General features: G+C 38.9%; 1 protein-coding gene across 1 annotated transcript in view; it reads right to left on the minus strand.

Moving 5' to 3' along the window:
* LOC141444175 (uncharacterized) overlaps positions 1-15911 on the minus strand; it is a 38050-nt gene extending 22139 nt beyond the window's left edge. Inside the window, exons 1-2 of the mRNA XM_074109640.1 lie at positions 15844-15911; positions 492-590 (exon numbers count right to left, since the gene is read on the minus strand). The gene's annotated coding sequence lies outside the window, so the exon portion shown is untranslated. The remainder of the gene's footprint in view (positions 1-491; positions 591-15843) is intronic.
* Positions 15912-16475: the final 564 nt, after the last annotated feature.

Below are 16475 nucleotides of genomic sequence, written 5' to 3' on the forward strand. Positions count from 1 at the left end.
CAGGGATAGAAAATATAATGAATATCTTGTTTGTAAAATATCATTGATTTCTGTGCTATACTTTTCGTATAATATGAGGACAACGAAACCCAAAATTCAACCGCCCAAATCTTGAAAAGCCTACAGCTATCTCGATATAAATTACGGACGACGTTGCGGAAGGCATGGGGGGGACGGCTGCGAGCGCTTATATCACGAGCGATAGTAATATCCCAAACGAATACCTAACGAAACTTCTCTTAAAAACACATCCTCTCACATCTCTGGTGGAAACGGAGCCTTAGAGAATGAACCCTGATAACCTTGTTATTAACCCTTTAAACACTTGTGATCTATTTTCAATTTCCTCGTCTTTTGTTCCGGTTTAATTACTTCGCTTTCGGGCACGGCGTAATGTAAAATTAAACGCGTGCGCTGTTAAAATGTTTAACTCTAATGTATTCGTTAATTTCGGCAATCTTTGGTTGGGTAACCTAGATCACGCTTCTCACCAGTTTCTCCCGGAGCTCCCTGTGGTCCAGCTGGTCCCGGAGCTCCTCGGTCTCCTTGTGTTAGTTCCTTGAGATAGAGTGGACACGTTCCAGGTTCACCTTAAGTAAGTAGTAATTAAAATCAACATTTATCGCTATCCTAGGGAAACTGTGCAATTTCACAAAATCCAAATAATATTTATTTGCATTGAACGGGGTAACATCAAGTTAATACCAAATCAATCAATCATTTATTGTCAGAAAGTGAGTGATTATATAAATGGTAACAATTACATTGAAGTTCGTTACAATCAGCCAGTGTATGGCGCACAATATTCGGCAGATACGCTAATACGCTCATTATATGTCATTGAATCATTGAAATTGAAGAAAAATAAAAACAATAATAATAATATGTCAATGTCATGTACCTACTGAACGTGCCCGTGCGGATGCATGTCAATAGGTACTACGAGTATACAACAAATAAGTAGCAGATCATACCACAATTACAACACAACAATGGTCATACTGTAACCGGCTTTCCGGTCGGAGAAATAAAAAGCGTGTGGTTACAAAATGAAAATATAATACAAAAGAAAAATATATACAATTATTTCAGTCAGCACTGCTCTTGTAAATAAATTTAAAAAACACTGGCCTGAGACTTGTAGGACAGGTAGGGAAACAGGGCAGGGTGTTGAGGTAGCCTCAGGGCGTCCAGTCGCGCCGGCGATCTGCTCCGAGGCAGTGGAGCGGAGGGAAGTGAAGATGAAGAAGATCAGCAGGAAAAAGGAAGGGCTGGAATAAAACACCCTGCTTTACTGCTTGCTTGCAGCACCCATCCAAGTCTCGTTTTAGTGTCGGGCCAGAGAAAGAAAGCTAACGAGACTTGGATTAGGTTTTACAAAATATAAAAGAAACAAAATGTTAAAAAATAATATTCACAATACCTGCGTTAGAGGCAGCCCTTATTTCACAATTAGATCAGTGAGATATTTAGCTATCACTGAGTAAAATTATTATTCTATTTCTATTAAAGAAATCAAATTTCGGCTTACGCCTTGCCAAATAGTAGAGCCAATCACGGGGAAAAAACAAAAGAGTATCAATAATTTAGAATTTAGAATTTTGTTCTTCTGTAAGCGGCCAGTTGCGCACCGCGGAGATTTGCCATGTTACAATACCAGAAAATACAGAGAAATAAGGTTATTCTATGAATGTGCAGATGCAATGTCACTTTCCAATTCAAAATAATACGCCATAGAGAACAAAGGGTCTTATCTAATATTATTGACCGATTTTTATGTTTTTTTTTGTGTATATTCAGTAGGTCTGAGAATAGGACGTATACTATTTTTCATACTTCTACGCGGGCGGAGTCGCGGGCAATAGTTAGTTATATATAAATAAAACTTGCACAAACTCATAATTCCTCCGTATTTGCCGTAGCCGAGTAAAAAGTGTGAACTAATATATTACATCCTGGTTGACCTAAATCAAGAAATCACCTCAAATGGCTTGCATGTAAAGTTTCCTAACGATGCGAGGTCCAACGTATAAATCGTTACTCCGCCACATAGTCCAGGAGCCAACAGTCCAAAAGCACAGTTAAAAAGCTATTGGTTCGTTCGGCATAATTTTACGGAATACCTTCACAGCTTTTTAAAAATCGGTGGTTTCAAGTAATATTGTTTTCTAAATAAACTAGAGACCCGCCCCGGCTTGGCACAGGTACAATTAAAGGTCTCTAATCAAAGGAATTTCACATTGTTAACTCCATTTCCCAAAAAGTATACATAGTAGGTATAGCCGGGGCGCGTTACTGGTAATGTGTCGGAAAAATTATCTAACTTATGATGAACATCGCATTTAAATCCATTATATTGCTACCCATTGTACAAAGTACCATCAGCCTAATATGTGGTCTACCACCCTAAAGTTGATAATCGTTTGCATATCATAAAACAATAACGCCAATGGACGTGTCTGTCAACTGGAAAGTTCGACTTTAGCGACATATTAATTCGATAGGATCTTGTTTAAAATTTGATAGACCACTTATTTGGCTGATGGTACATAAATTATACAATAAGGTGTTTCAGAAGTCGTGTTATGTTAACGGGTACCGAAACTTTGCAAGTCAGTGGAGACACTCGTAGTAAATTAACACAAATAATTGAGTGCAGTGAAAGTTAAGTTTTAGTTTTTAAACTCATTTTTACGCATGTTAATGCAATGACAATGAAATATTCAAAATTAGTTAAGACTAAGTAGTAGTTGGGACTGAAAGTTCTCGAATGGGGAATGCGGATCGCCAAGCGCTGCGTAGGACGTCTACCAACTGGAGGTCTATGGAGGAGGCCTATATCCAACAGTGGACGTCCTACGGCTTATATGATGATGACGATTGATCTCCGCATATTTAATTTTTTTAACTTAAAACTGACCTTGATTCAAAGTTAAAGTCAAAATATCAATATTTAATTTAGGCTATAACAAGCACTTAAGAATGCCAAAAAAAGTCCACCACCGGTTCGGAAAAACCTCTGTAGGAAAAAATCTGCCAAGAAACTCAACTTTGACCCCTATCTCTTTCACTTGAAGTGCAGATGAGGCCAAAGGTGTATCTCACTGGTTTAGCCTATTCCCTCTTGTATTTTTTTGCATGCGTCTGCCCTACTTTTAACTCATTCAAAGAAGCGACTAAAATAATAAAAATTGATGACTCTCGAAGTATCGAATCCTAAATAAAAAAAAACATTCATTATTTATTTCATACCAAAAACCCGTCGCCACCTTCCGGCCTAGACCGAAACACGGGCGGGCCAATTCACAACTTTCCGAGTTTTCTCCAGTTTTCGTGAGTTTTCGCCACGAGTAGAGTTTTCCCTTTGTCGGTCGACTTGGGAACTCGAGTCGTTAATGTGTTCCCGAGAATTATTATTCACGAATGCAGGTAATAAAAGGTTTACGGCTCTTCTCTTATTTGTACTTAAATGGGTACAGTATTATAAATTTTCCCTTTCACCTTTCACTTTTGAGAAAGAACTAGCTTTAACACGCGGTTTTGCTTACAGTCGAAGAAACTGAACGATGTACCAGGCTGCAACATTCACTATTACATTATAGAGTTTTATTTGAAAATTACCGTAACATTTTTAAAGCACAACGTTCGCTTGGACGTTCGTGTGCCCGATTTTAGAATAAGTAGGAACGGTTGAACGAATTTGGATAAAATTTGATGTATTTTGATTTTGATAGCAGGGCATCCTGGAATAACACAAGATATTTTTTGTCCCAATAGGCTCACGGGAACAAAAATAAAATCTCGCTAACTTGTGAGTTTGACACAGTTTGCAGGTGGTAGGACCTTGTGCAAGGTCCGCCCGGATTGCTACCACCATCTTGCTCGCTAATCCTGCCGTGAAGCAGCAGTGCTTGCACTGTTGTGTTTCGGCGTGGAGAGTAAGATAGCCGGTGAAATTACTGGCACTTGAGGTATCCCATCATAGGCCTCTAGGTTGGCAACGCGTCTGCAATACCCCTGGTGTTTCAGATGTTTATGGGCGGTGGTAATCTCTTACCATCAGGAGACCCACTTGCTCGTTTGCCATCCAGTAGAATAAAAAAAAAAGTTTGATGAAATTTGCCACTGTTGTTTATTATGCAATGTCAATACAACGTGTGACATCCATAAAACATGAATTTTAATTAACGATAGCTTTATCTATTGCGAACCGTTTTATCGAATAACCTAACCAACAAAAACAAACAACTGTATATATAATTTTTTTTTAGGATAGTTTAGTGTAACTTCAATTGTACCTTTTTAATTAAAAATAAAGTATATTACATAATAAAAACAAAAAGTTGGAAAACACCCGATATTGTCACTTCAAAGTTCAATATCTCAAAAACGGCTAAACCGATTTTGATGAAACATGTCTAAGAACCATCGCTAGAAAACTTGATTTAAAATAAAAAACCGCATTCAAATCGGCCCACCCGTTTAAGAGCTACGGTGCCACAGACAGACACACAGACACAGCGGTCAAACTTATAACACCCCTCTTTTTGCGTCGGGAGTTAATAACAATTACCTTTACTAATGGTACTTGTACTATTATCTATTCTGTGCTAATGGAGAGTTAATATTTTTTTTCATTTTCTCGCAGCAATGTAATGTAAACATTTTGTTTGACGTTTCAAATGTTAGTGTCAGTTGTTAGCTTTGTTACTGATACATTGCGTGCCGAATTAATTTGTATGAAAAAAAAATAGTTTTTATCTACACCCATATATAGTAAATCCTCAATTATGCGTTCAAAAACCATAGGTAATGATCAGCATTACGACATTGGATTCTATTATGAACACGGCTGTATCGTAATGGTCATTACGATACAGAAATCTGTACCGCGACCACGTGCAGCAGCAGGTCGTCGCGCGCGCAGCGGGCGCAGCTCGTGGGGCAGACATACCTACCTAGTTCTCGTTAATGCAGGTCATTCTCAATGGTTCTTGAACACATGATAGAGGATTTAATATATGGATATAGATAAAATATTGTATGCAACTGTACGTAACTAGGCCTTAAACACTCATGTGACCCTATTATGAAACCCACACTCGTGTTTTAAGGACCCCTATTACGATACAGTTGCATAAAATACTATTTTTTAACTAGAAATACTAATTAAATTTAGGTACGTTCATTAGGGCTTATGCTTTCAGCCCTTAAAATAAATGTTCTTATGGAAGTCACACGTTAGTATACCACGATATATTGTTGGGGAGATCTCACGGAATTTAAATTCAACCGCTGAATCAATGATTTATTCGTGCAAAGCCGCGGGCAGACACATAGTTTGTAAAATAAAACCTAGCTAAAAAGCTATTTTCACAATCCCCGTCAATTGTTATTGTTTGCTTCCCGGGTGTATTAAATACATCAGCAGCTTTAATGAAACGGTGTTAAATGAACAAAGCTCGGTAATACAACATTAATATGCGAAAAGCTCTGAAATAATAAGTACCAATTATAATTAAAATAAAAGCTGGGCTTCATCCCCGTTTCGGCTTAAATCCTTTTCGCATTTACAATTTTGTTGTGATATTGTGTATCTTCTTTTTTTTTGGAAAATAGGGCGCTGTCCATTGGAGGACAATATTGCCAGTGTCTAGTAGGTTTTGCCGTTGTACGGTAAAAATTCTAGAAAACGAAATATGAGATGTAATGGTGGATGAACGATGACAGCGCGAATTCTATTTCTGTTTTTATTATTATTATTCTTATCCATGTCACTTCACGTCATGTAATGTCACGAATAAATGTTTTCTTTCTTTCTTTCTACGTTTTGATATATTATCATCATCATCATCCCAGCTTATACCGGGTGTGGCCTGTAATACGAGCAAATAGTTAAAACATATATCATACTCCTCAAACTTAACGACATTAGATCAGCGACTTTTAAAAATAATTACTTTTTTGAATTTTTATCACACTTTTAAGTTTATTCGAAGAAGCAATGTAAAGCAAAATGCTTGATGTTTGTAGCGTGACAGGCGACGTCAGTTGTGTTCTAGGATGGCGTACATTGATAGCATTATTTAATTTGTATGAAAAATTCAAAGACTCCATTATTTTTAAAAGTCGCTGAACTAATGTTGGTTAAATTGGAAATACAAACTGAAATATAAATGCACAGAAAAACCAGAAAAACAAGACCAGGCACTGGGAATCGAACCCAGGTCCTCGGTATTCCGTACCGCGTGCTATACCGCTACACCACTGCTGGTCAACAAACCACCAGCCACCAAACCTGGTAGTTGACCAGCAGTGGTGTAGCGGTATAGCACGCGGTACGGAATACCGAGGACCTGGGTTCGATTCCCAGTGCCTGGTCTTGTTTTTCTGGTTTTTCTGTGCATTTATATTTCAGTTTGTATTTCCAATTTAGGTTTTACGGGATGACCGTAAAAGTAAAAAAAAATAATTGAAATAAAAAATACAAAAAGATTCCAGAAAACCAATCTTAATGTTGGTTAGTTTGATGGGGACGATCTATGTTGTAATTTTTTGGTCGTATTACAGGCCACACCCGGTATACATGCCACTGTTGAGCACAGGCCTTCTCTGAGAATGAGAAGGCTTGGGCCGTAGTTTCATTGATTTCCTTCAATGTAAGGTTGCGTTTCCACCAGAGATGTGCGAGTATTATGTTGCGGCGAGGAATGTGTATTTCATTAACCAATAGAAACGCTTCATTTACTTATCCGCGCTCCGCTCAGCTGTTTCCACTAGAGCGGTGCTATGCGCGAATAGGTAAATGAACTGCAGGGCTATTACAAAACTCGAAACTCGAAGTGCGTGTCGTATCGTCCCTCTGGCTCTCGTATTAAATAGTACAAGTGTCAGAGGGACCGAACGACATGAACTTCGAGTTTCGAATTTCGTAGTAGCCCTGCTGTTTCTATTGGTTCATGAAATCACATTCCTCGAAACATATCCTATCTCGCAGTAAATTTCAAATGTAATTTCCTACATACATTTTAAAAAGCAGAGGCATGGTTTTGAGGTGCGAGCCTGGATTCGAACCCACGACCGTCTGCTTGAAAAGTAAAAGGTCCCACTAGGTCACACGTTATAAAGACGAGGATGGAGGGGAGAGAAAGAGATGGTGAATGCTATCGCGAACGTCAACGCGTTAAGCTGAGTTTAGACCTGCAAGAAAATTCACGCAAGTTGCATTACATTGCGCGCTCGATTGACCGCTACAAACTCATTGGCTTTACGGCCCCGCAATGTAACTGAGTACGATGGAGTAGACGAGTCCTCGAATGGAGACCACGGACGGGAAAACGTAGTGTGGGGCGTCCTGAGGCACGGTGGACGGACGACCTTAACAGGGTCGCTGGCGGCGGATGGATGCGAGGGGCTGAAGACAGAGTTGTGGCGCGCCATGGAAGAGGCCTATGTCCAGCAGCGGACTGCTGTGGGTTGATGATGATGATGACTAATGTGTAACTTGCATGATTTTTCCTGCAAGCCTAAACTCGGCTTTTGACAATACGGTCTTAGGCTTCGTACAAAGTTACCTATTGACCTTTTTGATAAACTTTTTTTTAATCTATAAACCACATGGCTCGCTGCGCGGGCGCACTCGGCTCCCGAATGCGTGTGACGCTGTAACCACCGGACGTAGACATCAAACCTACCATTTTGGATTGTTAACTCGCTTTTTTGCTGCCCTGCTGTTTTTGTGCTGTGTACTGTAGTAATGTTAGGTTAGTGCGGAGAAAGATTTTAAATTATAAAAAGGTTAGGTACTAGTGATTACCAGCGACTTCGCATGCATTATTATAAATTGTGATTAAGTATTAGAGTATTGTTACTACATAATATATATTTTTTGTTTTTAAATTAACAGCGCATTGGTACGAACTGTACTGATGTAAATTTTCAGTCGCTAATAAATAAATAAATTATCTATTAGATCTGGCAGTTGATTGAAAGTTTAGGGACTTTACTAAATTCTCGTGGGAATTCTAAAAAATTACATCGCGGTTCTCACTAACGTTGCATTAAATACTTTTAGCTTGTAGTAAATTTGGAATGTAATTTAGCACATGAATTCCAAAAAACTAAACAGGTACCAGCCCAGGCTCGAACCCACGACCCTCCGCTTGAGAGGCAATAGTTTAAATGACTTGGCCACCACGGCAACATATTTATTCTACAACAACAGCTGTATAAAATCTGACAGTGTCTTTTTCAATCTCTACATGAATGAAAGTATCCATAGAGCTAGTTTTTTTTAATTGAATTGAACTGAAGCCTCCTCCACAGTAAGCAGCCGTATATGATCTCAGTAACGATCGAGATTTGGCATCCGGCGATTATCCGGCACGCTATAATACGTAACTGTTCTACGGCCATACACTGTCGCATGATAATGCCGAACAAACAACCTTTATAATTTCTCTAGAAAGTCATGACAATAATTCTCAGCGACTCGTATAGAAGGCATATAGGTAAAACACGGGAGCGCCAAAGTTCGCATACTCTTCGCTAGTCATCCCGTAATTTTTGTCCGATCATCGTTTGTCATAATTTTTTCCCACTGAAACATTACAGTTTTCTGAAATTTTTAAATGGTCATTCTATAGAAAACTATAGGTTAGGTTATAACAATTCTGAACCATTAGGTACTGGATTCAGAGAAAAAAGAGTTATGACAAATGATCGTTCTGACAAACATTAAAAGGGGACAAACACTAAAACCCGAGTTAAGATCGTAAAATTAATTGTTTATAGTTTATTGATATGGATCTTCGCAAAGTAACGCCTGATTCGCTATATATTTTTCATCACACATGCTCGTAAATAGGGTCGTAACATGCAGGCTACCTTGGTTGCAACCCCCCAAATAAAACCCTCGACCTTAATGTGCTTCTCATGAAACCCGTGGTCGGTAAATGAGTCAATGTGCGTATTGATACTGCTGCGCGCGCTGCTGCAGGACCACATGCACACGCACACTGCGGCGCGCATGCGGGAGGGGAGGGGGAAGGCAGCGCTGCCAAGAGCGCAGCCTAAGTATCACCAATATTTGGAAGAATTATATTTTTTCTTTTACAAATATAAAATTTTACTCGCAAATGTGATGAAAAACATTGTATGTCGCACGGGCGGTACTCTTCTTTCTAATAGACTCTCGTTCGTAATTATATAATAATAATAAATAATAAAAATGGTTATTTTCAAAACAATTTCTGTAGTAGTTAGTAACATTTTCGCCTTATAAACTAATGTTAACTACTCGTACTGTATGAGAATTAATGTTTTTATTTAATTTTTTATTAACGTAGACATTAAATTTTTTAATGCTTTTTATGAGGTATTTTTTCAAAGTATATTACAAGATAAATATAGTCTAAACGTGACTCTGTTTAGCGTTATCAGAGTATATGACAGCTCATTATTCAATAAAAAAACTAAACAGTAAGTTATTGAGTATGTTGACCAAAATAATACAGGCTAATTATTCCTTATTTACCGCCCTTAACACGTTCGCGTGACCACCGTCAATATCCGACAAATAGGTACTATGCGTTGTGACACATAGTCTAATCACGTCAGACTTTATAAAAACGTTAAAGGAACTACGTGGTCGGACGTTCGGTGTTCATAATAAATTGCAGTAGTTCCATCCTTGCGCCGTATCATATTAAATTACCAAAAATCTTGCGCCACATAGTATAACATTTTTTGACTCCAAAAGAGGCGACGCACACGCTCTTAAATGTGACTACTCACAGACGCACAACGTCGGTGGACGCTGTATTTTGTTCCCGCGCCTATACATTCAGTCATCCTGTTCACGTGACGGAGGACGCGCTCGCGCTGGTCGCGGCAGGTGGATTCAGCAACGAATTTGTCCACGCAGCTTTAGTATTATTTCAATATTTTTGTATGAATAATAGTGTATTTTTGTTATATGTTACATTCTTAGTGATGTAAACTTTTACTCGGATGGGTTTTTTATTGTGTTTAGTGAGTTTTTAGGGAATTTTGATGCTATGGTTCTAACTCAATTACCGACTTATTTCTCACATCTAAACGAGTAATTTCGTAAAGTATATGTGTGTAGTTCTTGCTGTGATAGTATTATGAATAATACTGCTAGATATTATTATCCTCAATTGATTTGAGAGCTTTTTTTTCTTTTAGATTAATAAAAAACTACGAGCATATAAAAATGCTTCTGTGCAAGTCTTCGAGGAAGTTCAATCATCTCGAGAAACATCACCTGACCCTTATAGTGATGACGGGTAGTTTTAGCTTAGATGCAGACTACAACCCAGGAGGAGACGAAGGTTCCAGCGCGAGCAGCATTGGTAATATTGCTGTAGGTGCACCAATAAGAGCAACGTCTTTCCAGCAAGTCAACCACAAACTACCAAAGCAGCAAAGACTCTGACTCGGCTAGAATGTTATAGATGAGACTGTATACGCATCCTCCAGTTCAGACAGTATTTTTGACAGTTTTGGCTACCTAAACTTGGCTAACTAAATATCAAAATAAACAACAACCCAAGAAACCAAGGCATGAAGTACTCGGTAAGTATGAGGATGACCTAACATATCGGTATCATCTAATATTATAGAGTCTTAGGAAATGACTTTACTTTGGAGTCTATCTCACTACCACAAGACCCGGCTGAACTGCAACCAGACATAGATTTAGAAAAAACTCTTACAGAATAACTTTGCTACCTGAACAGGAATCAAACTCTAAAAATACCCTGACAGCTTCATTTTTACTCCCTGAATAGGAACCAAGTTCTGAAATTATTGATTGGTAGTGAAGTTTCACATCAAACACCACCCACCATATTCTGGAAATAAAGAAGGTAACCAGCTCTCTATTCTTATCATCGGAGATCATCCTAGCCATCTTCTTTTACTAGATACTGCAGCATCATGCTCTTAGCAACCGGTAACGACAGTTCTCCAGTATCAACACCGTACCATGAAATGATGGAAACAGATCAAGGATCTCCACAGGCACAGCACCGGGAAGGACCGAGCTCAATTTCTCTTTATATTTCATTAATTAAATACAAGATAAATTGGCAAAGCTACAACTACATCATACATCTCGTAGTATCAGTTCGTTACCATTCATTACCGGTTGCTGAGAGCATGATGCTGCAGTATTTAGTAAAAGAAGATGTCTAGGATGATCTCCCGATGATAAAATTAGAGAGTAGTTACTTACCCTCTTTATTTCCAGGATATGGCGGTGTTGGATGTGAAACCTCACTATCATCAATAATTTCGAGCTTGGTTCTTGTTCAAGGAGTAAAAATGACGCTGTTAGGGTATTTTCAGTTTGATTCCTGTTCAGGTAGCAAAGTATTATTGTGTAAGAGCTTTTTCCAAATCTACTTATGTCTGGTTGCAGTTCAGCCGGGTCTTGAGTAGTGAGATAATCTCTGAGGTAAAGTCAATTCCTATATAAGACTATCTAAAATCTCAGATGATACCGATATAGTTAGTGTATCATCATCACACTTCCCGAGTACGTCATGTCTTGGCCTTGGCTTCTTGGGCTATTGTTTATTTTGATACTTGTTAGGCTTCAGTGCCAAACGATTGTCAAAAATACTGTCCGAACTGGAAGATGCATATACAGATTTATCTATAACACTAGCCGAGTCAGAGACTTCGCTGCTTTGGTATATAGTTGTGGCCGACTTGCTGGAAAGACATTGCTGTGATTGGTGCACCTACGGAGACGTTACTAACGCTGCTTGCGCTGGAACCTTTCTCGTCCTGGGCTGTAGTCTGCATCTGATCCAAACTACCCGTCATCAATATATAGGGTCATGTAATGTTTCTCGAGATGATTGAACTTCCTCGAAGACATGCATAGAAGCATTTATTACGTGCTTGCAGTTTTTTATCCATTTAAAACAAGAAAAAGCCATTTGCCAGTATGATATGGCTGCCGTAATGTGACGTTGATATATTCTTATTTTATAATGTAGCATGATTTTGTGACACAACGTCATTTAACGGTTCGATTTTGTTGCCGTAATATGACGTTGCTTTATTCTTTTAGTATAACGTTACATCGCATTGTGACACTACGTCAATTGACGTTTCGATCATGTTGCCGTAATATGACGTTGCTACGTTATTGTAGTATTATGTTACGTCACTATGTGACACAACGTCATTTGACGATTCGATAATATTGTCGTGATATGACGTTGTTAAGAATATGTATAATTACAATATCAGTTGTACGGTAGAACGTCTATAAACGGTGACGATTAATCCCGCATGCGCCGTAACGCTAACTATTTCTGTATACAGTCAAAGCTCAACTTGTAATGACGTGACGTCTCACTGTATGGAAAAAGACCGAAAATTTTGGGCGTACGCGCGAACGTGTTAAATACATAATGTACTATTAAAATCCATATCATTTGTACGCCTACCGGCCCGCTGTTTGAGAATCTTTAGCTGTGTTTATTAAAACGCTTCTATTGCGAACAGGTTATAACATTTATGTATGAAACAGACAAGCCTTTAGCTGTACGAATAAAGCAGGTATTGCCAGTCGCGGCACGGACCCACACTTCATTGAACATCAAAATTTACGTCGTACCGTCTGTTTTCCAGGATGTTCACAAGTGGCGACTAGCTATTCTCTCTTCTTAAATTAAAGAGTTATGCTCTTGTTGGTGGAGTAATCGCCACTGCGCACGGTCGCCCAGCTGTTTCACTTCCTGATACGACACGACACTCACTCTTTCCTTCACCCGGTCAAATAGGTCAATCTTGGCGTTCCTCTGCCTCGTCTTCCTTCTAATTTTCCTTCCGGCAGGTTTAGAAAGAAGTTGTCGTGACGCATCAAGTGTTCTATCTATCATATAATTCCCCTTCTGCGAATTATTGCATCCAGTAACATCAGTAAGCTATTATTTATCGATTAAATAAGTTTTTGTTAAAAAAAAATACAAGCTTTTTTCGCTGACTGTACTTGCATTGTAATCCAATCTTTATGTATACAAAATTTTAAGTCTATCTGGCCACTGAAAGTGGATCAAAATGAACTTGCAAGACTTGTTCATTATTATACTTGTCATGCGCAATGCTACGTATGATCAGCATGTTTCTAAGCATCATATATCAGGATCCAGATTTCATAATGCATTGCATACGTTGCGTACGTGGGACAAGTGTGTCTTCTCCTTTATTTTAGACCACCCATTATTCGACCAGCTTTAAGGCATTTTATGAGATGTCTTTGTCAAATGTAACTTCGTACTTGAATTTCGAAAAACACAGAGATATGAGCAGTGGCGTAGCGTAGTAGGCCCCAACTAAACTATTTTAAATCATTTTGTTCCGTATTCGTCGTGTTCTAAATTCGACGTACTCCAGATTTTTCACTTATAGTTTGTAAGTAAATATCACGGGACAATTCATACCAATTGACCTAGTCCCAAAGTAAGCTTAGCAAAGCTTGTGTTATGGGTACTAAGCAACGGATAAATATAATTATATAGATATAGATACATACTTAAATACATATTAAACACCCAAGACCCGAGAACAAACATTCGTATTTTTCATACAAATATCTGCCCCGACACGGGAATCGAACCCGGGACTTCAAGCTTCGTAGTCCGGTTCTCTAACCACTAGGCCATCTGTTCGTTAAGACGTCAGAGTCCGAGAGGCCCCCTGAGCTTGCGGGCCCCGGGGATCTGCCCCGTCTAGCCCTCCAGTAGCTAGGCCTATGGCACTGGATACGAGCTCGGATCTGAACCCACGATCCTCAACTTGAGAGTCGATAGATCAAACCATTGGGCTACAACGGTCCTTCGAACTCAGAACACAGTTTTTTACAAGCTTTTATTTAACTTGCAATGTATGTAGGTATATATGTTATGTTTATGTATGTGCGGGTCAAATCTTGCAAGTTAAATTTGACCCACTTCCGATGGCCGGATTGACTTGAAATTTAGTATATTTATGTAAATCTGGTGACAATACAATAATCTGGTAGTGACATCCAGGTGGTACAGCCGAGATTGTCTGCGCATGATGGAACTCCTCAACCATTACTGGCGTCGACTTAAATTTTCTTACGGAAATATAGTTTGTACCTATAACAATATAAATACAGCCAGCAAAAAATTGCTCGTATTAAAAATGAAATTTTTAACAAAAAGTTTGTTCTCCGATTCTAAGGCTATAATAAGTCCTCTATTAAGAACAAGAACCAAAACTAAATACCTACGTATAGCTCGGGGCGTAGTTAAACGTTTTCGAGGAAATACAGCGAATGTGCAAGCCGTACAGCGTCATGATTTGTTAAATAATACTAACATTTACTCGCGGTTTTGCACGCGTAAATTTTTAGGTGTAGAAGTTGAATTAAATCCCGCGATTTCGTAATAAAATCCCGAGGGGATTCCCAAATTTAACTCTCTTCTTCTTCTTCGTCGTTTCACTCTTAACAGAGTGGTCATCATTTTCTAGGTGCTGGTAGCAAGCTTAACAATACGCCTCCATTCCTCCCTGACAGCCGCCTTCCTTATGCTTGCGTGTAGTGGTCCTTCTATTGCTGCTTTGACCTGGTCTGTCCATCTCATAGGCGATCAACATCGTGGCCTAGTGCCTTCGACTTTCCCCTGGATCACAAGTCGCTCCATAGCTGCGTCTCCTTTACGACATACGTGTCCGAAAAAAGTAAGGATGCGAGACTGCACTATGGACGATAGACGCTGTTTAATGCCGAGTTCTTGGAGTATGGACTCATTGGTACGGAATTCAGTCCATGAAACTCCCAGCATTCTCCTCCAGCACCACATTTCTAGAGCGTCTATCTTCTTTCGCTCCACCTCACGCAGCGTCCACGTTTCTGCGGCGTAGAGAAATATGGGGAACACGAGCGCTCGAACAAGTCGGATTTTAAACTTAACTCATAAATTTAACTCATCTCACTAAGAGAAGGTAATCCTACGAGTGCTCGTCACTTGACTGTTCCAATGGTTGGCATATTTATAATCTTAAACCTGTATATTAGGCATTTGCGTGTCGAACGCTCGGACGCTTACCTTATATTATTAACTAGCCGTTACCTGGGACTCCGTCCGCGAAGAATTCGGTTATCGCTATCTCGCGGTAACTATGCATTTTTCCGGGATAAAAACTTATCCTATGTCCTTCCCGGGACTCAAACTATCTGTATACAGAACCCAATCTAAATCGGACCACCAGTTTAGACGTGATGAAGTAACAAACAAACTTTCGCATTTATAATATTAGTGGGATGCGAAAGTTTGTAGCTCTGTTTATTTGTTCATGTTACATTATCACGTTTAAATCGCTGAACCGATTAGGATAAAATTCGGTATACTTACAGATAGTTTTAGTGCCGGGGAAGAACATAGGTATAGGATAGTTTTCTAGATAGTTCCCGCGGGATGGCGATAAACGAATTGCTAGTATTATAATGGGAAGCGCCAAAGTTCGCATACTCTTCGCTAGTCATAGCGTAATTTTTGTCTTAATCATCGTTTGTCATATTTTTTTTTCCACTGAAACCTTACAGTTTTCTGAAAATTTTAAATGATCATCCTATAGAAAACTATAGGTTAGGTTAGGTTTGTTTTATAACAATTCTGAACAATTATTGGATTCAGACAAACATTACCTAAATTCGGACTTCCAATAAGTACCTATGCGAGCCGATATGGACCTATTATAATGAATGACGGTTTTTTTTCCGCGGTGTTCGTGTTATTGTTTTAATATTATTAATAATAAAACTTCACCTACCATTTCCCGGCCGCAATCGTTTAAATCACAGCCGAAAGATTCCTCGAAGCAAGTTACGGTTATTCGATAGTTTTATTTGCCTTTCTATTTATCGATAAAAGTCCCTTATCAATAAATTGAATTGCGACGGGACAAAAGGTCGCGACCGCCGAAAAAAATGGGGCTAGGGTTGCCGGTAGATGTGTTTTAGGGTTCCGTATATGAAAGATCGTTTGTTTTTGGGTCGATCGAGTTTTTCTAGTAGCTCGTTGCCATGGTAACAGTCCCTGGAGAACTTTAAAACCATGAGTTTTTATATAAAGAAAATAGAAAGCAAGAAAGAAAAAAAAATTCAGGCAAAAGGAACCGGAGTTATCTGTGGTTAAAATTAATTGAGCGTACGTACATTTTTGTCAGTTTTACAAGCTCATTATTTTATGGACAGTTTCCTAAGCACATTACTAACATAATATAAAAGCTTTTTTAAGACACTCTGTCACTGTTGTCTCTTGGACAAGACAACGGGACAGTGTCGGCACGAATATGAACTCTATATCTCTATGGTCAGCCTGGATTCGCAATTATGTCAATTCTTATGTCCGACAAAGTCTCATGGATGATAATAAAGAGATATAGTGATGTACAATTATGCT

Source organism: Choristoneura fumiferana, chromosome 29 (assembly GCF_025370935.1).
Source record: "Choristoneura fumiferana chromosome 29, NRCan_CFum_1, whole genome shotgun sequence".
Lineage (NCBI taxonomy): Eukaryota > Metazoa > Arthropoda > Insecta > Lepidoptera > Tortricidae > Choristoneura > Choristoneura fumiferana.